A 13200-nucleotide genomic window follows, 5' to 3' on the forward strand; every position below is an offset into this window, starting at 1 on the left:
TTTAATGTGAAATGGTATATTCTAGAAATGGAAGTTTGCAATTGTGGATAGAAGCTTTCGGATAGATTTTGAGAGAAATAGATTTGAAATGCAGGTTTGGAGAATTATTTACTTATAGGTGTTTGAGTAGCATCTCTCTCCAAAATTACAGCGATATCCTATGGGCTTCAGTATAATTTGCCAACGAGGAGAGTAGAGGTCAGGGTTGCAGGTACCAGTTTGAATAAAACTTGCTCCCTGACTTAAAGGCTCTTGTGACGCACTGGCAGGTTTAACCTGAGCTTACTGCGCTCAGCTTTGCGTCCCTCCCAGCGGTGCCAAGGAAACGGAGGGAGAGAAACGGAGGGTGAGAACCATCCAGATGGATGGTTTAGCAACACACTATTATATAAGAACAAAATTATCCTTAAAGTGAACTAGAGCCCTATCTCACCAAAGTAATTAATGTGAAAATAGCACCAATGGAAAATCATGACCAACTGGAGCCAACACTGATGGTAACTAACTTGTCCTTGCCCTGAATCGCTGGAATTTCTGTGATCTGCCCGTGTGCACGTGATGAGAGCTTTGGATGTTGCCAGGTTTCTTGAAGCTCAGTCATGTCCTGATGCTGTGAGTCTTTAATAATTCTTATTCCAGGGGCACCCGGGTGGCTCAGTCAGTTAAGCGTCTGACTTCAGTTCAGGTCACGATCTCACAGTCCGTGAGTTCGAGCCCCACGTCGGGCTCTGTGCTGACAGCTCAGAGTCTGGAGCCTGCTTCCGATTCTGTGTCTTCCTCTCTCCCTGCCCCTTCTCTGCTTGCTCTCTGTCTCTCTCTCTCTCAAAAATAATAAACATTAAAAAAATTAAAATAATTCTTATTCCATGGTTGTAATCAAAATAGAGGTCTAGTAAATGTGTATCATTCATGCCATTCATCCCGTAGAACCAAAGAGGTTTTTGTTTTGTTCTGTTTTTAACTAACTCCTCCATCAATGGATGTTCTTGAAAAAACGTGGACTTTGTTCTAGGTGTGGTGGGTAGCTGTTGGGGAGTCTTGAGTAATGCCCACTGGGAGCTGGTCCCACTTGAGACCTTTTCCCAATGGGCATTACTCAGTCGTGTGTGTGTGTGTGTGTGTGTGTGTGTGTGTGTGTGTGTATACGTGTACTTATTTATTTTATTTTGAGAGAGAGAGAGAGAGAGAGAGAGAGAGAGCATGAACAGGGGAGAGGCAGAGAGAGAGGGAGAAAGAGAAAATCCCAAGCAGGCTCTGCACTATCAGTGCAGAGCCTGATGTAGGGCTTGAACTCATAAACTGTGAAATCATGACCTGACCGAAATCGAGTCAGACGCTTAACCAACTGAGCCACCAGGCACCCCAAACCAGTGTCTATTTTGTAGATAGATTTGGGCATGGATATGAGTCATCTGATGTACGATGTGAAGATCGATTTGGAGATTTGGGATATGGGGTGTGAGTCATAAACATGTATCAAAAATGACTTCCGGTTTTTTGGCAAAGCTGAAAGATGGTGCCATTCACAGTGATCAAGAAAACTCGAGAAAAGGTGGTTTTGGTGGGATCAGGATTTCTACTTGGAACGTGTTAAGTTCCAGATGCTTTCCAGGCAACACCTAGAGATGTTAGGTAGCTTGTTGGTTGTTTGACTTTGGAGAGGAGGATGCATAGCCAGGCTGGAAATTGAGAATCTGGGAGCTGTCAGTACATAATGGGTATATAAAATCAGGGGCAGCGTGACATCCTCTTGGAAATCAGAAACCGGAGAAGAAAACCAAGCCCTGGTCCCCAGGCTGAGAAGGAATATGCAAAGGAGATTGTATAAAATGTGTTTATTTCCAAAATACTTTTCAATCAACTTTAGGTGTAATTTACCTAAAACAAAACCACCAGTTCAATGGGTTTAGACAAACAAATAAACTGTAACTGCTGTCCAAATCAAGTTAGAGAACATTTTACTCATCCCCAAAGTTTCTTCCTCTCCCTGTGTGATCAGTCCGTCTCTGTTCCTGCAGCCAGTGATCTGTTTTCTGTCACTAGAGAGGAGTTTTGCCTGTTGTAGAATTTTGTATACATGGAACTATATAGTAAGTAATCTTTTGTGTCTGCCCCCCTCCTTTTTTTAAACTCAGTTTAATGTTTTAAAATTCCTGTGTCAATTGTGTTTATCAACAGATTGTTCCTTTTTTAAAAAAAATTTGTTAATTTTAATGAGAATTAGAAACTGGAGACAAAGCACACTCTAAGACATTTACATAGGAAATGTTTCTGTTTACACAGAAATTTACCAACAAGAAATTCATTTTGTAACGTTGTTTATTTATAAGTGTTTATTTGTATTTATTTTTGAGAGAGAGAGAATGTGCGTGGGGCAAAGGGCGGGGGGGGGGGGGGGCGGGGGGCGCTGTGGAGAGAGAGAGAGAGGGAGAGAATAGGAGAATCCCAACTAGGCTCATGCTGTCGGCACAGAGACTGACATGGGGCTCAAACCCTCAAACTGTGAGATTATGACCTGAGCCAAAATCAAGAGTCAGACGGTTAACCGACTAAGCCACCCAGGTGCCCCTGTACTTTATTTTTTAATAGAAACTCTGACTCTGTGAATATCTTAATTAGGTTTTTACTTAAAGTGAACTTAAAATATATTTATATATTAAAATATGTACTATGATCATGGGCATAATTGTCTTAGAATATATCAGTGTGTATATGTGTATGTACATGTGCCTGTATTTGTATATACAGATACAATTGTATGTATGTGTTTATATTTTATATATGTATATATATTTATGATCCATATCTATCAGTCTATTTCTCTATATGTGCACACATAGATAATATATAAATATATATAATTTTCTTTTTAAAAAAATTGTTTTGAAATGCTTATTTATTCTGGAGAGTGAGAGACAGAGAGCATGCGTGTGAGTGGGGGAAGGGCAGAGAGAGAGGGAGACACAGAATCTGAAGCAGGCTCCAGGCTCTGAGCTATCAGCACGGAGCCAGACGTGGGGCTTGAACTCATGAACCATGAGATGATGACCTGAGCCGAAGTCGGACGCTTAACTGACTGTGCCACCCAGACACTCCTATATAATTTTCTTATATAACCTGTAGTAAAATGCAATCTTATGATATGACTCAATCTGAAGTATTACATGGTATATGTGTTTTAATGACTTCTAATTGCATTTAAAAGATCCAAAGTGTAGCACTTATTATTTTTAAGGGTTTGTTTATTTTGAGAGAGAGTGTGCAAGTGGGGGAGGGACAGAGCGGGAGAGAGAATCCCAACCAGGCACCATGCTCAGCACAGAGCCCGATGCGGAGCTCGATCTGGTGACTGCAAGATCATGTCTTGAGCCGAAATCGAGAGTCAGACACTTTAAACACCGAGCCACCCAGGAGCCCCAAAGTATAACAATTATAATTTATCTTTAAAAAAAAATTTTTTTTTTAAGGTTTATTCATTTTTGAGACAGAGAGAGACAGAGCATGAACAGGGGAGGGTCAGAGAGAGGGAGATACAGAATCTGAAACAGGCTCCAGACGCTGAGCTGTCAGCATAGAGCCCGACGCGGGGCTCGAACTCACGGACCGCGAGATCATGACCTGAGCCAAAGTTGGCCGCTTAACCGACTGAGCCACCCAGGCGCCCCTTATCTTTTAGAAGTAAAAAGGAACACCAGATGGAAAGAGTCCATCTTCTCAATTATTAAGGATTCCATGATGGAAGCAAAAGTGGTCCTTAGATACTGTAATTTTTTAAAGAAAAAAATCAGATCACAACCTACCAGATTGTTCCTTTTATTGCTGAGTGGCTTTCCATTGTATAGAATATGTGTACTACAATTTATGTATCCTTTGTCCTACTTATTAATGGACATTGGAGATGTTTCAAAATTGGGGCTATTATGAATACAACTTCTAAAACATTTTTGCACAGGTCTTTTTATGAACATATGTTTTCATTTCTCCTGCATGTTGTGCAGCAGAAGAGGAATTTCTGGGGCACAGGGTAAAAATATATTTAATTATATAATAAACTGCCAACCTTTTCCAAAGTGGTGATATATGAACCTGTTGCTTTTACAGTCTCACCAGCATTTGGTTTTATCATTCTTTTCAATTTTAGTCATTCTAGTGGACACGTAGTGGTATCTCACTATGATTTTAATTTAGATTTCTCTTGATTGATGATGTCAAGCATCTTTCTTGTGTTTATTGACCAGATGTACACCTTATTTTGGGATGTGTCTGTTCAAATCTCTTGACCTGAACTTTATTATCATTTTATAGTTCAAAGGATGAAGACTTTTGTCAGTTTTATGAATTAGGAGTATTTTCTCCTAATATGTGACTTGCCTTTTAATTTTCTTAGTGGTGATTTGTTTTAATTAAGCTTTTAATTTTAATTCCAGTGTAGTTAACAGTGTTATATTAATATGTTTCAGGTGTGCAATGTAGTGATTCAACACCTCCATGCATTAGTCAGTGCTCATCATGATAAGTGTACCCCGGTGGTGATTTTTAAAGAACAGAACTTTGAATTTCTTTTTCTAGTTTATTTATTTTTGAGAGAGAGAGAGACAGAGAGACAGAGTGTGAGTGGGGGAGGGGCACAGAATCCAGGCTCCAGGCTCAGAGCCTGACGCGGGACTTGAACCCACGAACCATGAGATCATGACCTGAGCCGAAGTTGGCCGCTTAACCAACTGAGCCACCCAGGTGCCCCACAGAACTTTGAAATTTTGAAGTCTGTTTATCAAATTTTTGTTTCATAGCTTAGAGCTTTTTGTGTCTTTTCTAAGAAATCTTCATCTGCCCTAATATGTGAACATTTTCTTGTAGAAGTTTTATAGTTGTATTGTTTAGGCTTAGATCACTGATCCATTCTGAGTTCATTTTTGTGTGTGTTATGAGTTAAAGGTTGAAATTAACTTTTTTCTGTATGTAGATCCACTTGTCCCAGCATTGTTAACTGCAGATACCATCTTCTCTGTATTGGATTGCAACTCACCCTGTATGTTGTGGCTTTATTTCCAGACTATTCTGCTCATTGGTCCATGTGACTAACCTTACATAAGACTCACACATCAGAATACGGACTTTCTTCTTATTTTGCCCTCCCCCTCTGCCTATACTTTCCAAGACCCTGTTTGGTCATATGGTTTTTATTTTATAGCGTCCCCTGTGTTTTTAAAGCTGTCTCAAAAATTGCATAGAAATGCAAAGGCTACAGATTAGCCAACAGTGTGTTTGAAAGAGGAGCGCATTTCGAGGTTTCACAACCCAGTGTAAGTACCTGACTTCAAGACTAAGTATAAGCAGAGGAGGAGGCAGAATAAGAAGACAGTAAGTTAGTGTTCAGATACGCGAGCCTTTCCCTGAAGCTGAGCTTCAGGTCATCTGAGCTCACACATCTGGGAAAGTGAACGGTTTAATTTGATTTCAGCATATGAAAACAATTACTCATTTGTTAGATTTTTTGTCTTTATTCCCGATAGGAATTTTGAACCTTTTGGTGATGATGTTACCTCTTTTCCTCCTTTCGGAAGAATTCTTTTTCATTTCCCCTCAGCACTTCTGGTTCATTAATCCCATAGTCCCTGAGTTCTGAGTTTTTCCTGAACAGTCTCCACGCTCTATCTGATACCTAAATGAGTAGCTATTTTAGATGTGATTTCTCTTTTTGAAATGAGGCAGTGATTCAACATTTATATTTCTTAAAAGAAGAAAATGTTCTGTTCTATAACTCTCCCAATGCGGTTGATTTGATACGAGTAATAATCGTATCAGGATGCTCTGGGCTGCAACGAGCAGAAATCCCAACTCCTGGTACACAATGGTGTAAACAGTACAGAAAGATTTACCTCCCAGAGCAAGAGGTCGTGAGGCAAGGCAGCTCTTTTTGATTAGTTCAGCAACTCAGTCTCAATGAGGGCATCGAAAAGTTCCACTTTTTGTTCTACTTTTTTATTCTGCCTTCCTGGCGTATTGATTTGTCCTTCGGCTAGCTAGCTGCTTTTACAGGTGAAAGGTGGCTGCTGCACTTACAGATATGACAGTAGCAAGTGTCATACTTAAAGAAGGAGAGAAGCCTTTCTCCCATCCAAGTACTAACCAGGCCCGACCCTGCTTAGCTTCCGAGATCAGACGAGATCGGGCGCGTTCAGGGTGGTATGGCCGTAGACAGAGAGAAGCCTTTCTAAAAGCACCGTGTCAGGTTTCACTGACCAGACCTAAGTCGTAGGCCTACCCATAAACCAGCAGGGAAGACAAGATTGCAGTTGATTGAGTTAGAGTCCTCAGGATCGGGGTCAGAAGTAAGGTAACTCTCTTACCATCACACAGGATGTAATAAAAAGTGACGGAGCCATCATTTACATCTAGATCAGTTCTGTCCGGAGTGTATTTGCTTGTCTATGTTTCCGTTTGAAGACATTCATTGAAATTCTTACCTTGAGCATAGCACTTACGATAACGCTGCCCACACACGTATTGGCCTGTCTGCTTTTCCTCTGCTGCTGTGTGAGTGTGCAAAGTCAAAGGCTTGCCCCAGCGCCTTGCCCTGTGTGATCTGACTCAAAAGAAAACAACAAAAGTTGGCCGTGCTTTTCCATCAGTTAGGAATGCATTTCAGTTGCAGATAATAGGGAAAAAGAATTCACCACCTAGGATTCTTTCTGGATATTAGGCTACTCAGAATCAATGCAGCAGGTCAACGTGTCATTGAGGAAGCAGGTTTCTTCTCTTGTTCTTTCATGCTGTCTTAGCCTGTTTGCCACCTCACAGGATGCAGGAGGGTTGCTACGACAGCCATCACATCCATTTTCTAGGCAGAAAGAATTCAAAAGTGTGAAAAGTCACATCAGCTGTGTCTGTCCCCTTTTCTGCTTTCAGGAAAGCTATCTAGGACTGTACATTAGAAATACATTGTGGGGCGCCCGGGTGGCTCAGTTGGTTGAGCGCCGACTTCAGCTCAGGTCACGATCTCGCAGTTCATGAGTTCGAGCCCTGCGTCGGGCTCTGTGCTTGAGCCTGGAGCCTGCTTTGGATTCTGTGTCTCCCTCTCTCTCTGCCTGTCTCCCACTTGTGCTGCTTCTCTCTCCCCCCCAATAAATAAATAAATAAACACTAAAAAATTTTTATAAAAAGAAACACATTGTGAGCCACAGATATAATTCTAAATTTTCCAATATACACAGTTGAAAAAGTAAAAAAGAAGTGTATTAATTTTAATGATATATTTTATTATACCCAGTGTATCCAAAATATAATCATTTCAAAATATAGTCAGTGTAAAAATTATTAACAGTGTGTCTGAAGTTCTTTTTTAAGGCCTCAAAAAGCAAAGTGTATTTTACAGCTACGGAACATCTCAATTTAGACCAGCCACGTTTCAAGTGCTCCGTAACCACATGTGGCTGGTCAGTGGTACTTTCTAGGGATGCCAGATGCATAAATACACGTGCACAACTTAACTATAAATGTTACTAATATAATGGATATATAGTTCATAACTTACAAATAATAAAATATGCAATACTCTTTATTGTAAATTTCATAGAGCCAGTTGATTGTTATAGAATTCTTTCATTGATTTTTGCCAAACTCTTATAACTCACCACCTCTGGTTGCAGTTCAACCATGATATGACGTAGTCAGACTGCAAATAAATGTTTGGTTACCGACCAGTTCAGTAAAGAAGTTGCTTATGTCGTGGACAAACGAATGTCGTTCTACCAGGAATGTTGCTTGCTATTTCTGTTTATATTAACAAATAAGATGAAAACGAGACCATGAAGATGAATGTTGGAATTTCACTCATCTGTCCGTATGTGAGCAACTTCTTTTGCTGCATTGAATAATAGGTTTTGCATAATGGAAGAGTATTTCCTCTTTCTTTGTTAGTTACAATACAATGGCTATAGTCATGGCACCCTTCTAAAAGATTAATGGGCATTTCCTTCATCATTTTGTTCAGCATTTTAATTCTAATTTGGGTCAGTAAACCTGCCCATAAATTGGTTAGGCTTTAAGGACCCTTACAGTTGCTGTTACAGCTGTTTAGCTGTACTGTTATAGGGTGAAAGCAACCCTAGACACATGTAAACAAATGGGCATGGGTGTGGCCAAATACAAAATTTTATTTACAAAGCTGGTGGTGAGCCAAGTTTGGTCTACAGCCTTTAGCTTGTTGATCCTTGGTTTCAATGATCAGGAAGATTTATATCATTTGCCAGTTTTTGTAGTGTAAATGCTTCACCACGGTAGCTTTAAAGTGACTAACTTGGAGTCCTTGAACGTGGGACTGGGAAGAAATGCTCCATAGCTCACCATTAGATAGTATTTTTGTCGTGCAGATGCAGGAGATGTAAATAGCCTCAAGAGCACAGAAAATAGCAAATGATAAGATGGAACAGAGAAGTGACGAATTTTGAATATTTAATGCCTTTGTAATACTGTTTATTTAGTTTTATGTTCTATCACTTCATTTTTAATGATGGCTGTGTTTAACAACCAATTTACAAAAATTCTTAAACTAACAGCCTTTCGGAGCTGACATGAGCCCAATCTAGGACAGTGGCTACCATATTGGGCAGCACAGATCTCGGACTTTTCCAGGAGCCTCATCCGACTTCTGCACGTGTCTCACAGACAAGATCTGTGTGTCCTGCCACTCTAGCTGCAAGAGAGGCTGGGGATTGGATATTTAGCCTTTGGGCCTCTATAGTAGAGGAAAGCAGGGGACAATGGAGATGGATATACACATGGAGTAAATCAGCCTAGAATGTCTACTCCAGTTTTGTTCTAGAACTTTTTCCATGATATTATCAGTATATGTTTATATACACACAAATGTGTGTATATATGGACATCTGCATAGGGGGTTCTGGTACCTCAAGTGGGATTATTCTTTAGTTCACTTTTTCTGCTTAAGTGACTTTCATTATGTGTACATATAGGTGTCTCTAATCACTATTACCGAATTCCATAGTGTGGTTTTCTATTTATTATTTCCATTTATTTTAACTAATACTGAATTGGAGACATTTAGTTGGTTTTCTATTTTTATATATTTATATGAAGTATAAATTTCATATTACTTATAGTACTTTAGTGAATATCTATGCGTATATCCTTGTGAATATATGTAAGTATTTTTATTTTTTAGGATAGACTCCAGAAAGTGAAATTGGTAGTTCAGGGAGCATGCACAGATTCTGAGGTGTACTGCAAAATCACTTGCCCAAAAAAGGGCTGTTTAAAATTTTGTCCCACCAACAGCATCTAAGAATGCCTGTTTTCCCTACCCAAACTGGATATTGCCTATTTTTAAACTTTGGGCAGTGATGTTGGGCAAATAGTATTCTAATATGCATTTCTGGATTATTCCTATGAATTCCTGATCATTCTTTATCTTGAATCACATTTCTTTTTTTTTAAGTTCATTTTTTTTTAATAATCTCTCTATCCAACATGGGGCTTGAACCCACAACCCTGAGATCAAGAGTCGCACACTCCAACAACTGAGCCAGCCAGGCACCCCTCACTTATTTTCTAAATGGACTGGCTTTATAATTTTTTTTTTTATTTAATTTTTTTTTTCAACGTTTATTTTTGGGACAGAGAGAGACAGAGCATGAACGGGGGAGGGGCAGAGACAGAGGGAGACACAGAATCGGAAACAGGCTCCAGGCTCCGAGCCATCAGCCCAGAGCCCGACGCGGGGCTCGAACTCACGGACCGCGAGATCGTGACCTGGCTGAAGTCGGACGCTTAACCGACTGCGCCACCCAGGCGCCCCTATAATTTTTTTTTTAACTCTATAATTTACTCATTCACATTCTCATCCATTTTCACTTCATTTCTTAAGTGAAATCTGATTTCTTAAGTGAGATCTGTTCATAATCTGGATTTTTGTACGTGTGCGTGTAGTGTGAACCAGGAAACGATTTTCTTTTTATTTCCGAAAGGAGAGCTAACTTTCTAACCTCTTTTACCTCATTCCTCCTTCTCCCACTCATTTCTGATGCCAGCTTTATAGTCATAAACAGAAACTTCTAGTTGGATGAGTCTTTTTTTGAACTTGTCTGTTTGGTTAATCTTTTGATCTATTTATGAAACAATACTACTTCATAAATCACTGTGACGTGCTCTTTTGTCTGCTGGGATCCGGCGCGTCCTCCTCACCGCGTGTTTACTCAGTGTTCCAGAAGTCCTTGAAAGTCAGCTGGTCAGGTCCCACCCAAAGTATTGTTAGGATTTTGATTGGGATTGTGATGTTAAATTTAGAGATTAATTTCAGAAGAATGGGCTTTAAGTTATTGGAATTTTCAAAATAAGTCTAAAATTAAGTTAATCTATAGTAACACATATACCATTCCTTTCCTACTTCAAAAACTTCCATAACCTTTCTCCCAGGAATCCGTAGTGTCTCAGGCCAACAGAATACTTAGTGTTTTGGTAGATTTTTTTTTTAAGATTTTTTTTTTAATGTTTATTTATTTTTGAGAGAGTGGTGAGAGAGAGCATGCATGCACAAGTCAGGGAGGGGCAGAGAGAGAGAGGGAGAGGGAGAATCCCAAGCAGGCTCCACACTGTCAGCACAGAGCTCAGTGTGGGGCTTGATCTCACAACAGTGAGATCATGACCTGCGCCAAAAGCAAGAGCCAGACGCTTAACCGACTGAGCCACCCAGATGCCCCTATTATTATTATTCATGGTTCTATGTGTTGGCTAGATTCGGCGGGACAATTTTTGCTTGAGTTCTTACGTGGTTGCTATTAACTGTTGGCTGGAACTGCAGTCATTTGAAAGCTTAACTACTTGACATCCCAGGTGGTTTCCTTCCACGGCTGGCGGTTGATGTTGGCTGTGGGCCGGGAGATCAGCGGGGATTGTTACTTCTCCACGCGGGTGCCATCTGCTCACACGGGTGGTGGGGCTCAGAGTGCTAAAGACAAGCATTTGAGATGGAGAACGCTGCAAGACTTCTTCTGACCGGGCCTTGAAGTTTCAGGAAGTCATTTCCATTATGTTCTGTTTGGTAAACCAAGTTATTAAGTCCAGCCCGGATTCTAGGGGAAGAGAATTCTATTCCAGCTCATGTTCAGAGCTGCATGTGCAGTAGGGTTTTTACTGGGGGCAGCGACCTGTACTCTGGCCTGTGCAGTTTACAATGCATCCTGCATAAACAGTATTCTCACTTCCTCTCAAGACCCCCAGAGCGTCACCTCCTTACGGCATCTGGCGTGACCCCTCCATCTCGTCGTCTAAGTCAGGTCTGCTATGGATGAGGCTTCTTCAGTGTGGTGCCTCAAGGACGGCTCTTGGCCATGTGAGGACCAGTGCGCTAATGGGGCCACCCCTCCCCCCAGTACCCAGTATATCGTGGTGAACAGTGATAGGATACCTGTAGTAGATCCTTGTGTTAAAAAAAAAGGAGAAGAATGCAAGTCGCTGAGCAGTCTCTGGTCCATAGTAACTGTGGGATCCAGATGGACACCTGTTACCCGTGCCTTGAGTGGTGCCCCCATCTAGTCCCTGTGAGTTGGTCTCAGTGGCTCTTTATCCACACCCTGAGCTGTCCTTCCTTTTTACACAAGAGGTAGCCAGATTTTGCCGTTGAACAACTTTCTCAGCCCACTACCTACCACTAGATAACTGGGGACGTGAAAATCTCTTCGTTTTGAACCGTTTCTCCCTCGGAGTCCAGTCTTGTGTAACTCTCTTGGAAACTGATGCGGGCTTCCTGTGCGTCCAACTAGAAATCTCCTGCATTTGACCCACAGACCTCTTTCAGACAGTCTCCCTTTTCTTTGCTCTGAAGTGCTGTGGGACAGCACCCTCCAGGTTCTTGTCTAGCAGAGTGTCTAAGAGGCATAACCTTGAGATTCGTGGCAACTGCTGTTTTTTTCTGAGAGGTTCTCTAAAGGTGTGCCCTTACGTCTCCCTGAGGTGCCTTGTGGAACAGCACCTCTCGACTCATCTTCACTGTGATTGCTTGAAGAATATTTTGTGACCGGAAAGATTGTCCTGAGCTCTCTAAATTCTGCTAAACACCTGAACACTTCTCTATTTTAGTTCATTGCTCTGTATCCATATTTTGTCGTATGCGCCTAAAAGGAACCCGTTAGCGCTTCTGGAAGGTATGTTTTCGATTTTCCACATCAGAGTGAGCAGCAGTGTTCCTGTAGCTTCCGATTACAATTTCCTGACTGCTCTACATGTTCACTAGCAATTCCCTTCAGGCCTTTACTGCTTCCACCTGCCACCCCATCCCAAAGCCCGTCCTGTGTGCTCCAGGTTTTTATTATGGTAGCACCCCATTTTCACTTACCGATTTCTCTTCTGATTATACCACTCTGCCAAACTGCAGTGGCCTCAAACAAGTAGGTATGTTATTTTGCTAATGACATTGTGGGTCAGGAATTCTGGAAAGGTTCAACGGGATAGATCGTCTCTTTTTGATAGGGCGTCCGCGTCGTCACCCACACATCTCACAACGTGGTGTCTGTCTCACTCTCTCTCCTACGTGGTGTCTCATCCTCCAGAACTTCTGCATGTGGTGATCTCCCCATAGTCACCCTTCTTTCCTGACCACCAGCTTCCAAAAGGCAAGAAGTAGAAAGTGCCAGGCCAATTGCGGGCTGTCCTCGGAACTAGCATAGTGTTACTGCCGTAATCTACTGGTCAGAGGAGTTGAAGGCCAACCGGGTTCAAAGTGGGTAGAGAAGTAGACTCGTTCTTAACGGGGGGAGGGGCAAAAGGTCAGGTTGTAGAAGACCATATGAAATGAGAGATATTGTAGCCAGATGTCAATCAATCACATGATTTTTAGAAATTGTGATTTGTGGACTCTGTGTGCATGAGTATGTGTGTGTGCTATTTTGTCAGTTACAGCTATTGGGAGTATATTAGCTTTGTAAAACATTTCAATTAGCAAGCTATCCTCCTTCCCCCCCCCCCCCCCGCCCCGACCTCAGGAATAATTCAAATAGGTCAAATTACCTATTTGTCTAAAGTTTAAAAGATCTCTTTCATAAAACTACCTAAATTGCCTACACAAGAAACTTAAGATTTTAAGTTAACCAAATATATTGTTTTTTACCCTATCGGTTCCTTCTGTATTATCAATGTTTTAGAAAGTATGTCCCCAATTTGAGAACGTTTGAATATTTATCCACA

The 13200-nt window shown here is 41.2% G+C and overlaps 1 protein-coding gene across 1 annotated transcript in view; it reads left to right on the plus strand.

The window, feature by feature from the left end:
- MBOAT2 (membrane bound O-acyltransferase domain containing 2) overlaps positions 1 to 13200 on the plus strand; it is a 126481-nt gene that overhangs the window by 73654 nt on the left and 39627 nt on the right. The gene's annotated exons all lie outside the window — the stretch shown is intronic.

Source organism: Lynx rufus, unplaced genomic scaffold (genome assembly GCF_022079265.1).
Source record: "Lynx rufus isolate CCGP_SWC_20201006 ecotype Redwood Valley unplaced genomic scaffold, mLynRuf1.p SCAF_8, whole genome shotgun sequence".
NCBI classification, from domain to species: domain Eukaryota; kingdom Metazoa; phylum Chordata; class Mammalia; order Carnivora; family Felidae; genus Lynx; species Lynx rufus.